Source organism: Cervus elaphus, chromosome 10, assembly GCF_910594005.1.
Source record: "Cervus elaphus chromosome 10, mCerEla1.1, whole genome shotgun sequence".
Classification (NCBI taxonomy): Eukaryota; Metazoa; Chordata; class Mammalia; order Artiodactyla; family Cervidae; genus Cervus; species Cervus elaphus.
Window position 1 is genome coordinate 24,556,451 of NC_057824.1, and position 20,881 is coordinate 24,577,331.

General features: G+C 51.0%; 1 long non-coding RNA gene across 1 annotated transcript; it reads right to left on the reverse strand.

The window, feature by feature from the left end:
* Window positions 1-12,917: 12,917 nt before the first annotated feature.
* Window positions 12,918-20,603, reverse strand: LOC122701400. Its single transcript, XR_006343063.1, has 4 exons — window positions 20,432-20,603; window positions 18,587-18,590; window positions 14,551-14,558; window positions 12,918-12,929 (listed from the first exon to the last, which is right to left on the reverse strand). It is a non-coding gene; the product is annotated as an uncharacterized LOC122701400 (long non-coding RNA).
* Between the last annotated feature and the right edge of the window lie 278 nt (window positions 20,604-20,881).

Sequence of the window (20,881 nt, forward strand, 5' to 3'; positions counted from 1 at the left end):
TGGAACAATGGACTGGTTCCAAATTGGGAAAGGAGTATGTCAAGGTTGAATATTGTCACCCTGCTTATTTAACTTACATACAGAGTACATTGTGTGAAATGCTGGACTGGATGGAGCACAAGCTGGAATCAAGATCGCTCAGAGAAATATCAACAACCTCACATATGCAGATGATACAACTCTAATGGCAGAAAGTGGAAAGGAAGTAAAGAGCATCTTGATGAAGGTGAAAGAGGAGAGTGAAAAAGCTGGCTTAAGACTTAACATTCAAATCAAAAAACTAAGACCATGGCATCCAGTCCCATCACCTCATGGCAAATAGTTGGGGAAATGACAGAAACAGTGACAGACTTTATTTTCTTGGGCTCCAAAATCACTGCAGGTGGTGACTGCAACCATGAAATTAAAAGGCGCTTGCTCCTTGGAACAAAAGCTATGACAAACCTAGATAGCATATTAAAAAGCAGAGACATTACTTTGCTGACAGAAGTCCTTCTAGTCAAAGCTGTGGTTTTTCCAATAGTCATGTATGGATGTGAGAGTTGGACCATCAAGAAGGCTGCTGCTGCTGCTGCTAAGTCGCTTCAGTTGTGTCTGTGTAACCCCACAGACGGCAACCCACCAGGCTCCCCCATCCCTGGGAGTCTCCAGGCAAGAACACTGGAGTGGGTTGCCATTTCCTTCTCCAATGCGTGAAAGTGAAAAGTGAAAGTGAAGTTGCTCATTCGGGTCTGACTCCTAGCAACCCCATGGACTGCAGCCCACCAGGCTCCTCCGTCCATGGGATTTTCCAGGCAAGGGTACTGGAGTGGGCTGCCATGATGCTTTCAAACTGTGGTGCTGGATAAGACTCTTGAGAGTCCCTTGACAGCAAGGAGATCAAACCAGTCAATCCTAAAGGAAATCAATCCTGAATATTCATTGGAAGGACTGATGCTGAAGCTGAAACTCCAATACTTTGTCCAGCTGATGCAAAGACCCTGATGCCGGGAAAGATTGTGGGCTTGAGGAGAAGGGGGCAACAGAGGATGCGATGGTTGGATGGCATCACCGACTCAGTGGACATGAGTTTGAGCAAGCTCCGGAGACGGTGAAGGACAGGGAAGCCTGGGGTGCTGCAGTCCATGGGGTCACTGAGTTAGACACAACTGAGCGACTGAATAACAGCGCAGTTCTGGAGACCAGAAATCCGAAACCAAGGTCTCCACGGGGTTGCTTTCTTCTGGAGGCTCCGGGAGAGAATCCCTAGGCCCCTCTGCCCGCTTCGGGAGGCCAGCAAAGAGCCTTGGCGTCCCTTGGGTTGTAGGTGTGTCACTCCAAGCTCTGCCTGCGTTGTCACATGGGCTTCTTGTCTCTTGGGTTAGCGCCCACCCTCATCCAGGATGAGCTCATCTCGAGAGCCTTATTATTATTATTTAACGTTTATTTATTTATTTGGCTGCGCTTGGTCTTAGTTACAACACGCAGGACCTTTGATCTTGGTTGCAGTATGAGGGCTCTCTAGTTTCGACATGTGGGATCTAGTCCCCTGACCAGGGGTCAAACCTGGGCCCTTGAAAGGACTCCAAGGAAGCTGTCTGAAAATAACAACAAAGATAATAGTGAATCCTCCTGCAATGCAGGAGACACAGGAGACTCGGGCTCGATCCCTGGGTTGGGAAGATCCCCTGGAAAAGGAAATGGCAACCCACTCCAGTATTCTTCCCTGGGAAATCACATGGGCAGAGGAGCCTGGCAGGCCACAGTCCATGGGGTCACAAGAGTCAGATAACGACTGAGCACACAGACACAGATTCTGCTATTCAACCCACAGTGTCCACCTATAGCCCAGTGCCAGGCACATCGTGGGTGCTCAAAAAACAAAAGTTCCCATTTATTTACATGTATAAAATGTTCTGGCTCAGAGAAAGCATGCGAGTGCTCTGGTTTTGCCCATTTAGAAGTTTTAGCAAACGCCAGCAGGTTTGACCAGAGCTAGGACTCCTTCTCTTGTGACTGTGTTGAAAGCACTTTTAGTCTCATTTTCTGCTTGGGAAACAGCCACTGTTCCAACTTCAGGTCTGTGCAAACCCGTCCTGCGACACATTGCCTGCAAATGAGCCTTTGTTCACCCAGCCTCAGGCCTCTGCTCCTGCCTGCCTGCACACAGTGTCCGGGCCCTCAATCTCAACCTCCTGGCTCTTGAGATGTGTTTTGTAAAAGTGCTGGCTTTGTCCACTGCCGTGTCCTCCTGCCTAGAAAATAGCCAGACACAGACATTGGTCCACTGGGTAGCTGAAACCGCCCCGCCCCCCTCCCCCATCACCTCTCTGACCCTGGCCCCCACCCACCTCCTCACCGATTATATATGGCCCCTCTCAATTCCTGGAATTGCAGTCCTGTTCCTGCCTCAGGGCTTTTGCCGGGCTGTTCCCTTGCCCTGGAATGCCCTTCTTATCATCAGATCTCAGCAAAATGTCCCAGGCCTGCCCTGCCCTCCCAGGCACCGGGAGCCTTTCCCAGCCTGCTCACGTTCTCTGCCCTCTAGACACCTGGATGGTCCTGCCTCCTTATTTGCTCTCCACCTGCCACCCTGCCACAGATCTCAGTCCCCTTGAGAGCAAGGACGTGGCCCAGCTCACGACTGCAGCCCCAGCGATGACAGGCGAATCAGAGATGCTCAGCGTCAAGTGTGTTCAGTGTATGGTTGCATTGTAACTGTGAACCAGAGGGCTTCAGAGGATGGAGAATGCCCCATCATTGTAGGCAAAATGTGGTCACCATGAAAGCAGTCCCCATTGAGTCCATCAGGTTCTCTGTGGCGTGAGCACTCCCCAAAGACTGAGAAGCACCACTTGGTTTGTAACACCAAAGAACACATTCCCTGCCCTCGTGTTCACTCTGCTCTGCCTTCCGTTGCTCGTTCCATTCTGCTGCTGCTGCTGCTGTTTAGCTGGCGACACTGTGGACAGTAGCCCGCCAGGCTCCTCTGTCCTTGGGATGTCCCAGGCAAGAATACTGGAGCGGGTTGCTCTTTTCCTTCTCCAGGGGATCTTCCCAACCCAGGGATGGAACTCAAGCCTCATGCATAGGCAAGCATGTGTGCTAAGCCGCTTCAGTTGTGTCTGACTCTCTGCGACCCTGTGGACTGTAGCCGGCCAGGCTCCTCTGTCCATGGGATTCTCCAGGCAAGAATACTACAGTGGGTTGCCATGCTCTCCTCCAGGAATTGAACTTGCATCTCTTGCATTGGCTGGCAGATTCTTTACCACCGCGCCACCTGGGAAGCCCCATTCCATTCTCAGTTCAGTTCAGTTCAGTCACTCAGTCGTGTCCGACTCTTTGCGACCCCATGGACTGCAGTACGCCAGGCCTCCCTGTCCATCACCAACTTCCGGAGTTTACCCAAGCTCATGTCCATTGAGTCAGTGATGCCATCCAACCATCTCATCTTCTGTTGTCCCCTTCTCCTCCCGCCTTCAATCTTTCCCAGCATCAGGGTCTTTTCAAATGAGTCAGCTCTTCACATCAGGTGGCCAAAGTATTAGAGTTTCAGCTTCACTATCAGTCCTTCCAATGAACACTCAGGACTGATCTCCTTTAGGATGGAGTGGTTGGGTTTCCTTATAGTCCAAGGGACTCTCAAGAGTCTTCTCGAACACCACAGTTCAAAAGCACCAGTTCTTTGGCGATCATTCCATTCTACTCATGGTTAAACAGAGACTGGGCTTTCTGTGCAAGTGAAAAACACTAAATAACATGAAGGAATGCCTTGGTCACTGAATCATTTGTTTACGATACCAGGCATACAGTTGGTGCGTCATTAACGTTGACCAACAGATCCACTTCAGCAGTTCTGTCTTCAGGACCCTGGGCTGGTAACACATTCCCCTCTCTGAGCCCTGGCTTCCTAGTCTGTGTAATGGGACTCATTCAACCTACCCTGGAATCCTTTTATTTTTTTTTAACTTATTTTTTTTATTGAGGTAACATTGGTTTATAGCATATTTCATGTTTACAACATTATATTTCTACTTCTGTATACACTATAGCATGCTCACCATGAAGAATTTAGTTTCTCTCCCTCACAATTGACTCTTTATCCACCTCGCCCCTTCCCTTCCTCTCTGGTAGACATCAGTCTGTTCTTTGTATCTAATTGTCCTTGTTTAATTTGTTCATTTATTTTGTGTGTTTTTTACTGTTGTTTATTTTAATATTTATTTGTATTTATTCATTTGGCTCTGTTGGGTCTTAGTTATAGCATGGGGGATCTAGTTCCCCGACCAGGAATTGAACCCAGGCCCCTGCTTCGGGAGTGTGAAGTCTTAGCCACCGGACCACGAGGAAATTCCCTGTTGTTTGTTTTTTGTATTCTGCGTATGAATGAAATCATACAGTAATTTGTCTTTCTCTGTCTGACATTTCACTTAGTATAAGACCCTCCAGGGGTCTTATTTGTGATCCACCTTGTCACACACAGCAAGATTTTATCTTTTTTACAGTTTGGAATTTTGAAGGAGTGACAGCAGGGATTCTCACCAGGCAGCTGGTAGCCTGTCCTGTGAAAGTCAGTCGTGTCTGACTCTTTGTGACCCCACGGACTATACAGTCCATGGAATTCTCCAGGCCAGAATACTGGAGTGGGTAGCCTTTCCCTTCTCCAGGGGATCTTCCCGACCCAGGGATTGAACCCAGGTCTCCCGCATTGCAGGCAGATTCTTTACCAGCTGAGCCCCAAGGGAACCTCGTTCTGTCCCCAACCCTCTAACTCTAATTGGATCAGTCTGGGGCGGGGCGGCCGCATCAGTATGTTTGAAAAGGTCCTGAGTGTATGACAGAATCTCATTTGGCAGTAAAAGTGAAGTCCTGACCCGTGCGACACCACGGAGCAACCTTGAAAACAGGCCGCACGAAGAGTCAAACACACAAGACCGCATTCTGTATGATTCCATTTATAGGAAATGTTTAAATACGAATCCCTAGAGGCAGAAAGTAGATTAGTGGCTGCCTAGGGCTGACGGGAGGGGCAGCAGGGAGGGGTCATGAATGGGTACAGGGTGTCTTCTCGGGGCGATGAGAATGTTCTGAAATTGACTGTGGCGATGGCTGAACAACTCTGTGAATACCCTAGAAACCACTTGAAATGGGTGAGGCAGAGGGTTTGTGGGTTGTATCTTAATAGAAGTGTTATTTTTAAATTTTCTAGAAGAGGAAAACATCTTTCTCACCTTGCCCGAGAACCACAGAGCTGGGGCAGGTGAGCACAGAGGACCTGGCGCCCATAGGCCGCCAGCAGCAGAGGAGGCCGGGGCCAAGGTGGGCGCTGTGTAGTTCCCGTGTGGACTGTGGCCTCTCCTGCAGTTTCGTTAAAAAGCAGCCCCCGACCCCCGCATCCTATGCTGTAGAGAAATGGGGCTGGAATGTGGATTTTAGCTCGCTTCCATGGGAGAGGACCAAACCCTCGGGTTTAAGATAGCTGTGTTCCTGAGAGGCCCAGCTGCCCAAGCGCTAGGACCCTCTGCCCGGAAACTGCTTGCTGCCGAGATCTCAGGGGCTCAAGGACCCCTGGGCCCTGGGGACATAGGGCACACCCACGAGCATCTTGTACTCATGTGCCCTTTGGTGTGGTGGCCGCCAGACTGAGACAGAGAGCCAGCCGCTCCCACGAGCACAGCCAATACCACCCCTCCCCGGGCCCCGGGGTCAGCAGACTCTGTCGCCAGAGCCCCTCCCCTGGCCCACGTAAATGCAGTTCTGCGGTGTGTCCTCTTCTGTGTCTGAACGCTGAGTCCGGGTTCCTCCCTCCGTGGATGTGTGTGCCTACCTTCGCTTATTCTCATTGCTGTATGGTATTCTGGTGTATAAACGGACCACAGTTTCTTCATCTGCCCTGTGGTCCATGAGTTCTGCGTTCCCAGTCCGGTCTGAGCACCCTTGTCTGTCTGTCTGTGAACACGCCACTGGGTCTCTGTGAGTCTTGCAGAGACTCAGAGGTGGGCTTGCAAGGTCGTAGGCCGTGCTCGTGTCCCGCTTGAGTCAATGCTGCCAAACAGCCATCTGCGGGGTTGGAGCAACTTCGTTCCTGCAGCAAGCAGTGGCTCCCTCTCCTCCTCACCTGCTCTCTTTCTCACTCTGCGCCTTCTGGTGGATCTGTCCTCAGTGGCTCCTTATTTGGGGTCGCGGTCACTAGTGAAGCCCAGGCCACAGGCTGTTGGGGTGGAAATGGGTGCACATGAGACCTTTTGTGAAGGATCCCTGGTCTGATGGCCCTGATGACCAGCTCATCCCTGCAGAGTCAGGAACTCAGGGTGGGGCCCAGGACAGTGTGTTTTAATACGCCACCCCACTGCTGGGGTGAGTGAGCTGCTGGGGCTCACCCACCTATGAGAGCTGCTGGGGCTCACCCACCTATGAGAGCCCCTGCCCACAGATCAATGGTGAGGACATGGACTCCCCCTCAATAGCTGTGTCCCTTTGATGTGGTTCTTAGCCTGTTGGGCCTCAGTTTCTTCATCTGTAAAATGGGCATAATAACCAGGCCTACCTACCTCACAGTATGTTTCCAAGGATCAAATGAACTAATATCTACACTGTCACTGGAACTTGAATGTTGGCGCCTAGTTTGCACTCAACAAATAGCTGTAAAAGTAAAAGATGGGGTTCCGCCTGGCCCAAGGGGGGTTGGCGCCAGCAGGGCCTTGCACGTCAGTATCTATGACCGTCAATGAAGTGAACACGCAGGAAATCTTCCGCAGCCTTCCAGGCCCTGGTCCCAGGTGAAGCTCAAGTCTGAGAGTCTTCGAGAGCTGAGTGGGGTGGGCATGTGACAGGGCTGTCCCCTGAGATGTTCAGGGAAAGAGAGGCTCCAGACCCTTATCTCTGGAGAAGGCAACAGCCGGGTCCCTCTCGCCTAACAAGCTGCTCCCACCTTCCTCTGGTTCTTTCAGTTTCCTGGAAAACACCTTCCCTCCCCTGGGCCCCTCCCCTAGCCCCCACCCAGGATCTGGGCACCAGAGGCGCCAGGCATCTTGAGCCCTGTCCAAGGCTGGCAGATAAGAAATGCCCCTTGTATCTGCCAGGGCTGAAATCACACACACCCAGGTCTGGGTGGTTCCGCCTCTGGGTGGCATCGTACAGAAATGCTCACAGACACTCGAAAGAAGTGCAAGCGGCCTTAGCACAGCCATGCTGTGGTCATAAAAGACTGGAGGCAACCAAGTGCCTGGCAGTCTGGAGGTGGCGAAGTGGATTACCACACAGCCACACCATAACCCGGGTTTTATGTGCTGATAGGGAGACCAAGTGCAGGGCGATAAAAGAAAGAGGCAGGTCTGGATATATCAGGCGCTCAGTCCTGTCCAACTCTGCCACCCCATGGACTGCAGCATGACAGGCTCCTCTGTCCTCCACTATATCCCGGAGTTTGCTCAAACTCATGTCCATTGAGTCGGTGATGCCATCCAACCATCTCATCTCTGTCACCCTCTTCTCCTGCCTTCAGTCTTTCCCAGCCTCCGGGCCTTTTCCCATAAATCAGCTCTTTGCATTAGGTGGCCAAAATATTGGAGGTTCAGCTTCAGCATCAGTCCTTCCAATGAATATCAGGATTGATTTCCTTTAGAATTGACTGGTTTGACCTCCTTGCTGTCCAAGAGACTCTCAAGAGTCTTATCTAGCACCACAATTCAAAAACATCAGTTCTTCAGCCCTCAGCCTTCTTTATGGTCCAACTCTCAGATCCATACACCTAGTCGCTCTGTTTTGTCCGACTCTTTGTGACCCCATGGACTGCAGCATGCCAGGCCTCCCTGTCCATCACCAACTCCCGGAGCTTGCTCAAACTCATGTCCATTGAGTCGGTGATGCCACCCACCCAGCTCATCCTCTGTCGTTCCCTTCTCCTCCTGCCTTCAATCTTTCCCAGAATCAGGGTCTTTGCCAAGAAGTCAGTTCTTCACATCAAGTGGTCAAAGGATTGGAGTTTCAGCTTCAGCATCAGTCCTTCCAATGAATATTCAGGACTGATTTCCTTTACGGTTGGCTGGTTGGATCTCCTTCCTGTCCCAGGGACTCTCAAGAGTCTTCTCCAACACCACAGTTCAAAAGCGTCAATTCTTCAGCGCTCAGCTTTCTTTATAGTCCAACTCTCACATCCATACATGACTATTGGAAAAACCATAGCTTTGACTAGATGGACCTGTGTTGGCAAAGTAATGTAATGTCTCTGCTTTTTAATATGCTGTCTAGGTTGGTCATAGATTTTCTTCCAAGGAGCAAGAGTCTTTTAATTTCATGGCTGCAGTCACCATCTGCAGTGATTTTGAAGTCCCCCCAAAATAAAGTCTGTCACTGTTTCCATTGTTTCCCCATCTATTTGCCATGAAATGATGGGACTGGATGCCATGATCTCAGTTTTCTGAATGTTGAACTTTTTTTTCTTTGAATGTTGAGTTTTAAGCCAAGTTTTTCACTTTCCACTTTCTCTTTCATCAAGAGGCTCTTTAGTTCTTCTTCACTTTCTGCCATAAGGGTGGTGTCATCTGCGTATCTGAGGTTATTGATGTTTCTCCCATACATATCAATACATGTAGTCATGTACGTGATATACATACATGATTACTGGAAAAATCATAGCTTTGAATACACACACAGACACACACACATGCAGGAGACACAGGTTTGATCTCTGGGTTGGGAAGATCTCCTGGAGAAGGAAATGGCAACCCACTCCAGTATTCTTGCCCGAAAAACCCCATGGACAGAGGAGCCTGGCAGGCTATAGTCCAAAGGGTCTCAAAGAGTTGGACATGACTGAGCGACTAGGCACACACACACACGTATATTTGAGTATTTGCTCCCATTTGTATACATGAGGAAATACAGTACGGATTTCCAGGTACTGGTCCACACAGAGCATCCTTGACAAGGGGCACAAGAAATTGATTCACAGGGACTGCCTCCAGGAGGACAGGGGGAGGCTGGGGATGGCCTGGGAGGGAAGCTGACTTTCTCCTCAACAGCCTTTGGCTGTTGGGAATTTTTCTTTACATCACGTGCATGCGTTATTATTGTGATTGGCTTTTTCGGCTAGTTTTTGCATTTTCCCCAAAGGAAGACAGGTGCTTGCTTTCTTTAGCTTGCTGGAGGGACATCTGCTGTTGTTCACTGTGTGCAAGACTTGGGTTAAAATCAGGCAGGGCTCTGGGTTCTTCAGACAGAATGGGTTCAGAGCGTGGCTGCACCGCTTGAAAGCTGTCTCAGGAAAGTTGTCTAACCTCTCCAAGCCTTGGTTTTCTCCCCTGTAAAATGGCTCATTATTGATATGATATACTCATATTGATATGATGTGGATATTAAAAATAGTTCATTTGGGATTTCCCTGGCAGTCCAGTAGTTAAGACTCCCCTCTCCCAGTACAGGTGGCATGGGTTCAACCCCTGGTCAGGGAACTAAGATCTTGAATGCCCCATGGTGTGCCCCACCCCCCAAAAAGTTCTTCTTTTCCCTTCTAACCAATTAAGCCTAAAGGAAATCAACCCTGAATATTCATTGGAAGAACCGATGCTGAAGCTGAAGTTCCAATACTTTGGCCACATGATGTGAAGAACTGACTCATTGGAAAACACCCTGATGCTGGGAAGGATTGAAGGCAGGAGGAGAAGGGGACAACAGAGGATGAGATGGTTGGATGGCGTCACTGACTCAATGGACATGAGTTTGAGCAAACTCTGGGAGGTAGTGAAGGACAGAGGAGCCTGGCGTGTTGCAGTCCATGGGGTCAAAGAGTGACTGAACAACAACGGCAAAGTGAAGACAACGACAAAGCTTGTTCACTGAAGTGAGGCTGTTCACAGACATGCCCGAGAAGGTGCCAGGTGGACACAAGTCCCCAGTGTTGCAAGGGTTCCCACTGCTGGGGGAGACGGTCGGGCAGAGATCTTTATGTCTGTTTGCAGATGAGTAAGTTGAGGCACAAAATAGCTGTGTCCAGGGCAAAAGGTCTGACTGGGGCAAGTGGCGCCCTGCACCCACCAGTAATCTGCTCTGTTACCCCTTCCCCTCCTTAGTGATTCGGGGTGGGGGCAGTTAGAAAGACTCCCTGGGCCACTGTGAGATGCTGTGCTTAGGGAGAGCATGGGTTCAGGCCCTGCTGAGCCTGCTTCCAGGGGCGGGACATGATCCCCTGGGGTCTTGTTCAGTGGAAGCAGATTCTGACCCACGAGACGCTGCTGGGTGCTGCAGCTCTGCATTCCAAGAGCTCCCTGGAGAGGTGGGTGCTGCTGGCCTAAGGACCACGCTTAGAGGATCCAGGGCTCGAATCTTGATCTGGGTCATGGCTTATGCATGTGTACATAGGTGTAAAACTTCAATCCGTACACTTTATGTAGGTTGCAGATTTTTTCGTTTTGTTGTTTAGTTGCTAAGTTGTGTCCAACTCTGTTGCAGCCCGCCAGGCTCCTCTGTCCATGGGCTTTCCGAGGCAAGAATACTGGAGTGGGTTGCCATGTCCTTCTCCAGGGGATGTTCCTGACCCAGGGATTGAACCCGTGTCTCCTGCACCACAGGCAGATTCTTTAACCCTGAGCCACCGTATACCTCGATGAAAAAGATCTCTCTCTTACACATACACTCACTCACACACATACGCATGATTTTGGGTGCCGCCAGGACAGGGAATTAAACGGCATTAAATAACATTCAGAAAAAAAATAATCCAGTCCAAGAATGGTCTCAAGAGGAACTCAGAATACTTAATGGAGCCCCGCCTGGGTCTGGCCACCCACAGTGCCCCTCAGCCCTCCGCCTTCCATACCCCCCAGTTACTTCACTCATCACCCCCTCTCCTATCCACCCCTCCCCCCAGGTGCTAGGGGGAGGGGAGCGCCTCACACCAGCAGCCTTGTCTTTTCTCAGGAAATGCGTGTGGTCCCTGGGCTGGGAGACAAAGCCACCCTCTTAGTAGCTCAGCCCCCAGGAGGAGGAAGGGGAGAATTTCCTTAGGAGAGTTTCCAAGAAGTGGGATTATGTACTGCTGCGAAGGCAACGCAGTTAAGTCCTCTGATAACTGCAGTGCCGCCTTCCGGGAGGGCCCAGACACGCCCTCCTTAGCTTAGAGAGGCCCCGGCAGGGGCGGCGGGTAGGAGGTGGGGGGAGGGGGGCGAGTCTGCAGGGTGGGGGTGGGGTCCCTCTGCCACGGTCCCCCCTCCCTAGGGCCTTCTGCCCACCAGCCCTTGGCTGCCCTAGCTGTGTTCTGCCCCTCTGCCTCACACTATTCCTTTATTTCTTCGCTGAGTTTCTGGTCTCCCAGGGCCACAGAGTTGAGTGGTACCAAGTGTGGGCTCTGGAACCAACCAGTATGGGCGGTCAAAACGTCACACTGACCTTCCGTGTGACTGTGGGACACTTCCGGACTTCTCTGTGCCTTGGTTTTCTCACCTGTAGAAACTGACCTCGTGGGGTCTTTTGTGAGAATGAAATGTGCAGATGAAACTGGAGCCCTTAGGGGGCTTGGCTGATGGTCCAGTGGCTCAGACTCCGTGCTCCTAATGAAAGGAGCTGGGGTTCGATCCCTGGGCAGAAAGCTGGATCCCACATGCCACAACCAAGAGTTCAAGTACTGCAACAAAGATCAGATCCTGCGCGGAGCAACTGAGACCCAGCGCAGCCAAATAAATAACTAGATTATTTTTAAAAATAATTAAGCTGAACAATTTTTTAAAAAATGTGAGCCCTTAAAATTCTCAACACACAGTAAGTGCTCAACAACCACCCAGCTGGGGTCCCATGGTCAGGTCATCTGCTCCCCTGAGGTTTGGCCACACCCCATCCCTCCTCTGGGCTGGGGAGCCAAAGTCAGCCCAGCACACCCTCCTCCTGGTCCCTGCTCCCTTCCTGTCTGCAGAGGCCAGCAACTGGTCAACAAAGGATTCCTGGAATGTGCCTGGCTGCGTTTGGAGCTTCCCTGCCTGTCCCTGGCTCTCCAGGGACCACAGGCAGAGACCAGATGACAATGGAATGGATATTGCTTTTTCTGCAGCTTACTAGAATTCTGAGACTCCCAGATGGAGAATGTGAAAATCAGGGTTGGAACATGGGGAGGGCTCTGCCTGGTACTGACCCTGGCTTGTCGGGTGTAGGGATTTAAATAGTGGCCCCTCAAAAGATAGGTCTGTGTCCTAAACCCCAGAACCTGTGAATGTGCCCTTATTCAAGGGGAAAAAAAAGCAGGGGACTTCCCTGGTGGTCCAGTGGTTACGAATCTGCCTTGCAATGCAGGGGACACAGGTTTAATCCCTGTTTGGAGAACTAAGATCCCACATGCCGAGTAGCAGCTAAGCCAGTGCCTCGAAACAAAAGACTCAGCGCTAAATAAAAAACAGAAAATAAATAAATAAATGTCTTTGCAGATATAATTAATTAAGGATCTGGAAATGAGACCATCCCTGGATGTAGGGTGAAGAAGGAAATGGCAACCCACCCCAGTCCTCTTGCCTGGGAAATCTCAGGGACAGAGGAGCCTGACAAGCTACAGTCCATGGGGTCACAAAGAGCTGGACACAACTGAGCGACTCCAGTTCCAGTTTCTGGATGTAGGGTGCAAAGAGGGAGACTGGGTTTTCACCTAAACCCAGTGAATGATGTCCTTATAAGAGAAAGACACAATAAAAGATTTAATACCCTCAAAAAAAAAAAAAAAAAAAAAGAGAAAGACAGAGGGAGATTTGAGTCACAGAGACATGGGGTTGGGGGGTAAGGACGGAGGGGGCAGGGGCCATGTGAAGACTGGGGCAGAGACTGGAATCATGCAGCCACCTTGATGTCAGACTTCCCATCTCCAGAACCGAAGGAGACTCCATTTCTATGGTTCTAAGCCTTTAAGTCCATTTGTTAAAGCAGCCCTAGGAAACAGATATGCTGGGGGACCTTGGACAAGTCCCCTCCCCTCTCTGGGCCTCTCTGTCCTCTTTTCAGCCCCCACCGTGCACCTGCCAGGTCCCCGGCTCACTGGCCTCTGACCCCAGCTGCCGAGGGACCCCTCCAGGACCTGTGGGGAGTGTGGTGGGCCGGGGAGCCTCCCTGGGACTGCACTGGGCAGGCCCAGTCGGTTTGTTCCTAAGACCTGCCTGCCTGCAGGCGCACGAGGCTGGGGTCAGGAGATGTGGTCTCCGCTGCCGACCTTGGCGACTCAGACAAGACACCATCACCCCCAGGGCCGCAGTGTCCTCTTCTGTGGAATGAGAGCCTCTGGCCTCCTGGGGTTGCTGGGGAACGATCACAGGGCTCCTCCTATAAACACGGCCGGTGCTCATCCACCACCAGTGTTGTTCTCATTCCTTTAATGAGCTTTTACTGAGCACCCACTGCCTGCTTGGCTGGCCACGCGACCCCTCTCAAGAACGAGGGTTCTTGTTATGATTACAATTATCTCAGCTTTAGTGATGAGGGAGGCTGAGGTCCAAAAAAGGTAAAGCCTTTGTGGAAGGCACCAAGCTAGCAGAGACAGAGCCAGGAGGGCAGCCCAGGTCTCCCCCACGTCTGAGCAGTGATGATGGCTAGAGGAGGGGGGTCCATCCTGGTGGGTGGGGCTGGTGAGAACTGACTACTTGGATTGGCAGTGGTTTGTAGGGAGAGGAGCCTGTGACAACTATGTGTGTGCCCACACGGGAGAGGTGCACGCACACACATATATGTACACACATATGTATGTCCCTCCGTGTGTGTGTGTGTGTGTGTGTGTGTCTGTGTGTGTCTGTGTCTGTGAGTTTTGCTTTCACATTCAGTGCTGCTCAGAGGCTCCAATTCCTGTAAACCTTCTGGTCTGGTTTCCAGCAGACGCCGTGCATCAGTGGCGGGGGACATTGAGGCCTCAGCTTGGTCTGATCTGTGGCTTCCTATTCTTGCTCCTCTGGCTGCAGCAGGCGGAGGGGATGTAAATGAGGGCAGGACGTCTGTCCCCACTGCCAGCTGCAGGCCTCACCGGCTGTGGCATCTGTGGTCGTGAAGCCAACTGTAAGAGCCCAAGGGAAGTCACACACACCCCGGGGTGGTGAGGGCATGGTTGCCTCAGGAAATGAGGGTGTATCTTAGGGACCCATCATGGGGGTCACTCAGGCCCAATTGGCCAGAGAGAAGGACTAGTGAAGAAATCCACCTATCAGGACTTCCATGGTGATCCAGTGACTAAGACTCCACGTTCCCAATGCAGGGGGCCAAGTTCAATCCCTGGTTGGGGAACTAGATTCCTCATGCCATAACTAAAGATCAATGCATGCCACAACTAAGACCTTATGCATCAAAAGGAAGAAAGGGAGAGGGAGGGAGGTGGAGGGAGGGAGGGAGGAAAAAGGAAGGAAGAAAGACTCAGGCATGGCCCTTGGTCTCAGTTTCCCCTCCTGCAAAAGAGCGGTAGTAAGTCTTCCATGCAGGGGAGCATGCAATCACTCATGCATCCATCGGTGAGACCTTGGAGACTGAGCCATGAGTGGGACAGTTCTCATGGGCGCTTGGCTCTTCTGCACCCGCACATGCTTCCCCAAGTGAGCATAAAGGGGATTAAAGAGCATCTACTTCCCTTCCTTTACAGTGGCTACTTCCCTAAAACTCAACATTCAGAAAACAAAGATCATGGCATCCAGTCCCATCACTTCATGGCAAATAGATGAGGAAACGATGGAAACAGTGACAGACTTTATTTTGGGGAGCTCCAAAATCACTGCAGATGGTGACTACGGCCATGAAATTAAAAGACACTTGCTCCTTGGAAGAAAATCTATGACCAACCTAGACAGCATATTAAAAAGCAGAGACATTACTTTGCCGACAAAGGTCCGTCTAGTCAAGGCTATTGTTTTTCCAGTAATCATGTATGGATGTGAGAGTTGGACTGTAAGAAAGCTGAGCGCTGAAGAATTGACGCTTTTGAAGTGTGGTGTTGGAGAAGACTCTTGAGAGTCCCTTGGACTGCAAGGAGATCCAACCAGTTAACCCTAAAGGAAATCAGTCCTGAATATTCATTGGAAGGACTGATGCTGAAGCTGAAGTTCCAATACTTTGGCCACCTGATGGGAAGAGCTGACTCATTTGAAAAGACCCTGATTCTGGGAAAGATTGAAAGCAGGAGGAGAAGGGGACGACAGAGGATGAGATGGTTGGATGGTATCACCGACTCAATGGACGTGAGTTTGAGCAAGTTCTGGGAGTTGGTGATGGACAAGGGAGCCTGGCGTGCTGCAGTCCATGGGGTCGCAAAGAGTCAGACACGACTGAGCGGCTGAACTGACTGACTTCCCTATGACACTTTTGCTCCACCCAGAAATAACACTGGCTACCCCTAGTTATGTTCCGGGGCCAGATGAGTGAGCAGTTCTTTGTTAATCCTACCCCTACCCCCGTATGGTAGGGTAGTCCCACCGTATGGTGGGTACTTTTATTTTCAACCCATTTCGCAGATGAAGAAATTGGATCCCTCAGGGAACTCGCTCAGGATCGGGTGCTAGGAGATGGCCCCGCAGGAATTCCAGTCAAGTAGGGGCTGGCTTCAGAGCAGCTACTCAGGAGAGCCCTTCAGAGGCCTCTGATGTGGGGGTGGGGCTTCCACTGGGCCTCAGGAGAAGGGAGGGCCCTCAGGCAAGAGGAAGGGCTGGAGGAAGGGAGAATGCAAAGATGAGGTGGTGGGACCAAGCATAAGCCTGGGGGTCAAGGGAAGAACGCTTTGGGGAGCAGCGTGAGGTCAGGAGGAAGATGGAGAGGCCAGAGGAAGTCGGAGCGCAGTGGTCCTCGAATCTGGCCCTGAGCATGCTGGGCTTTTCCGGGGCAGGGGGCGGGGGGTGGGATGGGGTGGGGGGGCACGGGTGGCATGGAGTGGGTGAAGGGAGTCATAGGGGAAGGGCGGACAAGTCAGTTCCTGGCAGAGTGACTTGTTCACTTCCCCCTTGTCTCAGTCACCCAGTTGCTCAGTCTCCAAATCAGGGCATCATCCTCGACTCCTCTCTCTGTCACTGCTTATCGGGCCACCAGGGGTGAACCAGCCACTTGCTCTGTCTCCTGTACCTGCTGCTCAAACCTCGGCATCTCCAGTCACTGCAGCTACAGCCTCCTGGCTGGTCTCCCGGAGCCTCTGCCCGCTCCTTGACCTCATCACCGGCTACCCCTCGTTCAGGCCACCCGCCCGTGCTGGCCTCGCTGTTCCTCTCACTTCAGGTCATTCCCACCTCAGAGCCCTTGCACCTGCCGTTCTCTCTGCCAGGAGTGCCCTTCCCTCAATCCCTGGTTCTTTCTCATCCTTCTGGTCTCAGACTAAGCATCGCCAACTGCAGCGGTTGTTCAGATGCTCAGCCGTGTCCGACTCTTTGCGACCCCATGGACTGCAGCACACCAGGCTTCCCTGTCCCTCACTGTCTCCCTGAGTTTGCTCAAACTCATATCCATTGAGTCAATGATGCCATCCAACCATCGCATCCTCTGTTGCCCCCTTCTCCTCTTGCCGTCAGTCTTTCCCAGCAGGAGGGTCTTTTCTAATGAGTCAGATCTTCACACCAAAGTATTGGAGCTTCAGCTTCAGCATCAGTCCTTCCAATGAATATTCAGTGTTGGTTTCTTTTAGGGTTGACTGGTTTGATCTCCCTGTAGTTCAAGGGACTCTCAAGAGTCTTCTCTAGCACCACAATTTGGAAGCATCAATTCTTCTGCGCTCAGCCTTTTTTGTAGTCCAACTCTCACATCCCTTCCAAATGAAGGCCCTCCCCGTAGCCCCTGCATACATTTCACCCAAAACAGCTTCTGTCTCCTCACGCTTCACGAAGCTCTAAAGTTCATGAAATCAGTTTTCGTTTACTCCTGCATCCCACTGCCTGGCATATTGCCGGGCATTTGGTGAATGCTTGTTGAATGGAATGAGTAAAGAGATCAGATTCAGTCTGTCGCTCTGTAAAATGGGGGCAGTTCAGACCACCTGGCAGGGAGGTGTGGCTCAGAAGTAATGCTTACACACAGCTGGAGTTCTTCTCCCTCATCCAGGGGCTCCCTGGAAGGAAGGGCCATCCTACAAGCTCCTGGACTGGCACTGCCCAGCCCCTGTGCAGTAGGCCCTCTGCCCACAGGACCCCAAGGATGGCGGGGGTCTTGGCCCCCAGGGCCCAGCCTCAGGCTCATGCAAACTGTCTCCCAGCACAGTGGCTCCAGCACCCTAATACAGCCTTTTTAAAAGAAACTTCGGGGGTTGACTCACACTTCCTTTGTCTCCAGCTGGGTTCACTCAAGAGTGCCGCTGTTTTGCAAGGCTGAGGTTTGGGTCTGCCTCAGTGACCCTGTCAGGCGGGTCATGCCCCTCCCCCCAAACCTCAGTCTCAGGACAGTTGAGAAACAACTCTTTCAGGCACTCGGGGCATTCCACTTTGGAGAAACCGCTTTTGAGGCTTAGGCGGGCAGTCATCATGACCATCTCTCTGCCTCCCAGCCTAAGCCCTCCTGAAACCCACCAGAAAGACACCTGCTACCCTTGTGGGGAGGGCATTTCACCATCTCACATACCCCAGTTTTCCTTTCTGTTCCACGAAATAAGGCATTCCTTTTCCCTGCCTTGATCAGAAGTTTTGAAGTGTGTGTGTGTGTGTTTTTCTTTCTGTGCAAATGTGCATGGTGACACTCAGCCTCTATTTTCTAGAATAGTTCCACTTTCACAGAATTGTGATCCTTTTGGGAAAGGAGTTCATTACAGTACAATATATTGGCCCAGGTTTCTTGTTTACAACCCTGGAAGACTTTTCATGTAAATCAGGTCACACCATTCAGAGGGGAAGGGATCCTGGCCTGGACACTGTGTCCCTAGTTGCGGTTTGAAAAATATGTTCTCTGAAGTCACGCGTATACTGATCAGAGGTCGTCCTTGGCAAAGGAGACAAGGTCAGCTAGAGCTTCTAGGTAATAACCAGTCACTTTCTGGGGTAATATTTAACTCTCTTAATCACATCTGCCCATGGAAAGGACTCAAGCTTTGAAGGCAAACTGACTCAGGGTCAGCCTCCTACTGCCTGTGCAGCTTTGGGCAAGTTACTTAACCTCTCTGAGGCCTGGTTTCTTTGGGATAGATTTAGGGCATGGTTATCCCTGTACACTTTCCCCCCACCCCCACCTAGCTTGGAACTTTAAAAAAAAAAAAGATGAAATTCACATAGCATAACATTAACCATTTTAAAGTGAACGATTCCATGTATTTAGTACATTCACAATATTGTACAACCACCACTTTCATCTAGTTCCCAAACATTTTCAGCAGCTCCAAAGGAGACACTCTACCCATTAGCAGCCATCCCGCCCCCATCTCCTTAAGCATTCATTTGCATACTTCTGAACTTTCCTGGTGGAGAAGGCAATGGCACCCCACTCCAGTACTCTTGCCTGGAAAATCCCATGGACGGAGGAGCCTGGTGGGCTGCAGTCCATGGGGTCGCGAAGTATCGGACACGACTAGGAGACTTCACTTTCAGTTTTCACTTTCATGCATTGGAAAAGGAAATGGCAACCCACTCCATTGATCTTGCCTGGAGAATCCCAGGGCCGGCAGAGCCGGGTGGGCTGCCGTCTACGGGGTCGCACAGAGTCGGACACGACTGAAGCGATTTAGCAGCAGCAGCAGAACTTTCCTAGGTTTCCTAGGCTTAGTCCCTTGAAGAAGAAATCGTGTTTCCCACTTGGGCCACAGCCAGTGACAGCAGGCAACCTGTTGTCAGCATCATGTGGTTACCTACCCTGGGGCTGCTCTGAGTGAGTGTGTGTGTGTGTGTGTGTGTGTGTGTGTGTGTGTGTGTGTGTGTGTGTGTGTGTGTGTGTGCATATACAGTTCTGTGAATTTTTAAAAATATAATTGATTTCTATTTTGTGTCCAGGCTTCTCATTGTGGCGGCTTCTCTTGTTGCACAGCATGGGCCCTAGAGCGATTAGGCTCCGTAGTCATGGCACACGGGCTTAGTTGCCCCACAGCAGGTGGGATCTTCCCAGACCAGGGATCGAACCCCTGTCCCCTGCATTGGCAGGCAAACTCTCAACCACTGGACCACCAGGGATGTCCAGTGCTGGGAGTTTTAACATAGGTAGAGACTGTGTGGTATAACTATGACCACAACCAGCACACAAAATAATCCCAGCCCCCCAAAAGTTCTCTCCTGATGCCCCTTTGCCGTCAGCCTCTCCATCTCCCCCAGGCCCTGTCAACCACTCATCATCTGTTTTCTGTCCCTATAGTTTTAGCCATTGGAGAATGTCATATAAATGGAATCGTATATAATATGTCAATGTTTTAAAAGTGAGCTCATGCTTTTTAAAATTAATTAATCTTGTTTATTTTTGGCTACGCTGGGTCTTAGTTGCTGCCCACAGGCTTGCTGCCCACAGTTGCGGTGAGTGGAGGCTGCTCTTCATTGCGGTGCTTGGGCTTCTCTTGTTGCAGAGCACAGGCTCTAGGCGTGTGGGCTCAGTAGTTGCAGCGCACAGACCTAGTTGCCCCATGGCATGTGGAATCTTTCCAGACCAGGGATCGAACCCGAGCCCCTGCAGTGGGCGGCAGATTCTTAACCGCTGGACTACCAGGGAAGCTCCAGTGTGTCAACATTTTTTTTTAAAGCGAGCTCATTTTTAAAATAATTAATTGATTGATTAATTTATTTTTGGCTGTACTGGGTCTTCGTTGCTGTGTTTGGGCTTTCTCTAATTGCGGCGAGTGGGGGCCACTCTACACAGTGGTGTGAGGGCTTCTCATTGTGGTGGCCTCTCTTGTTGCAGAGCCCGGGCTCTAGGGAGGATGGACTCAGCAGTTGTGGTTCACGGGTCGAGTTGCCCCGTGGCATGTGGAATATTCCCGGATTAGGGATCAAACCCATGTCCCCTGCATTGGAAGGTGGATTCTTAACTGCTGGATGGCCAGGGAAGTCCCAGTATGTCACCTTTTGAATCTGACTTCCTTTGCCCAACGTAATGGATTTCAGACTTGTCCAGGTTGCTGTGGGTCTCAATTGTCCATTCCTGGTTATGGCTGGGTAGTATTTCATGGTGTGTGTGTACTGCACTTTGCTTCCCTATTCACCTGTTGAATGACATCTGGGTTGTCTGTAGCTTTGGGTGATAATGACTAGACTGTTATCAACATCTGTATTTTTGTGTGCACACAAGTTTTCATTTCTCTGGGCTAGACACTCAAGAATGGGAACGCTGGGTTGTAAGGTGAGTGTGCATGACTAGTCTCCATTTGACCTTGAATAAGTTAAATGGCACTGGGCCTCAGTCTCCGATATCTGTAAATTGGGTGTAATAACACTGCTACCTCGTGAGGATGAAGCGAGATGACACATGTAAGGCATAAAGCAAATGTTCAATAACTGTTCCCTCTAGCTCTTGAGAGCTTGTTTGGAGGTTCTAGCAGGGGAGTGCAGCTACTCGTATACCCTTGACCGAAGACCGGTCCTCCTCTATCGGGGATGGTCGTCCTCTTCAACCGAGCGCGCAGCTTCGGGAGGGACGCACATGGAGCGGTGAGAGAGGAAGGGGACACCCGCCTAGCCAGCCAGATCAGCCGAATCAACCCTGGCGATCAATGGGGTGACAGATGTCGCAACCAGATCGCCCTCACATCCCCCTCTAGCTCTTAAGGGGGAAGGGTCATCTATGTTTTTGGCCATGTTTTCACCTGCAGTGGGGGGGTTACCAGCCAGGGTTGTCATGAGAGGCAAGGTGTGAGGGTCTCCTTGCCTTGGACCAGAGGATTTTCTTTCTGAGGCCAGAGGTTGATGTCCTGGGGAGCTCATTATCAAGTCAGGCTGCTGATAGAGGTCCTGTCTGCAGGGGAGTTGTGAGTTAGGATGATCTAGCTCCTTAATTCCCCAGAAAGGGACGCTGAAGCTCAGAAATT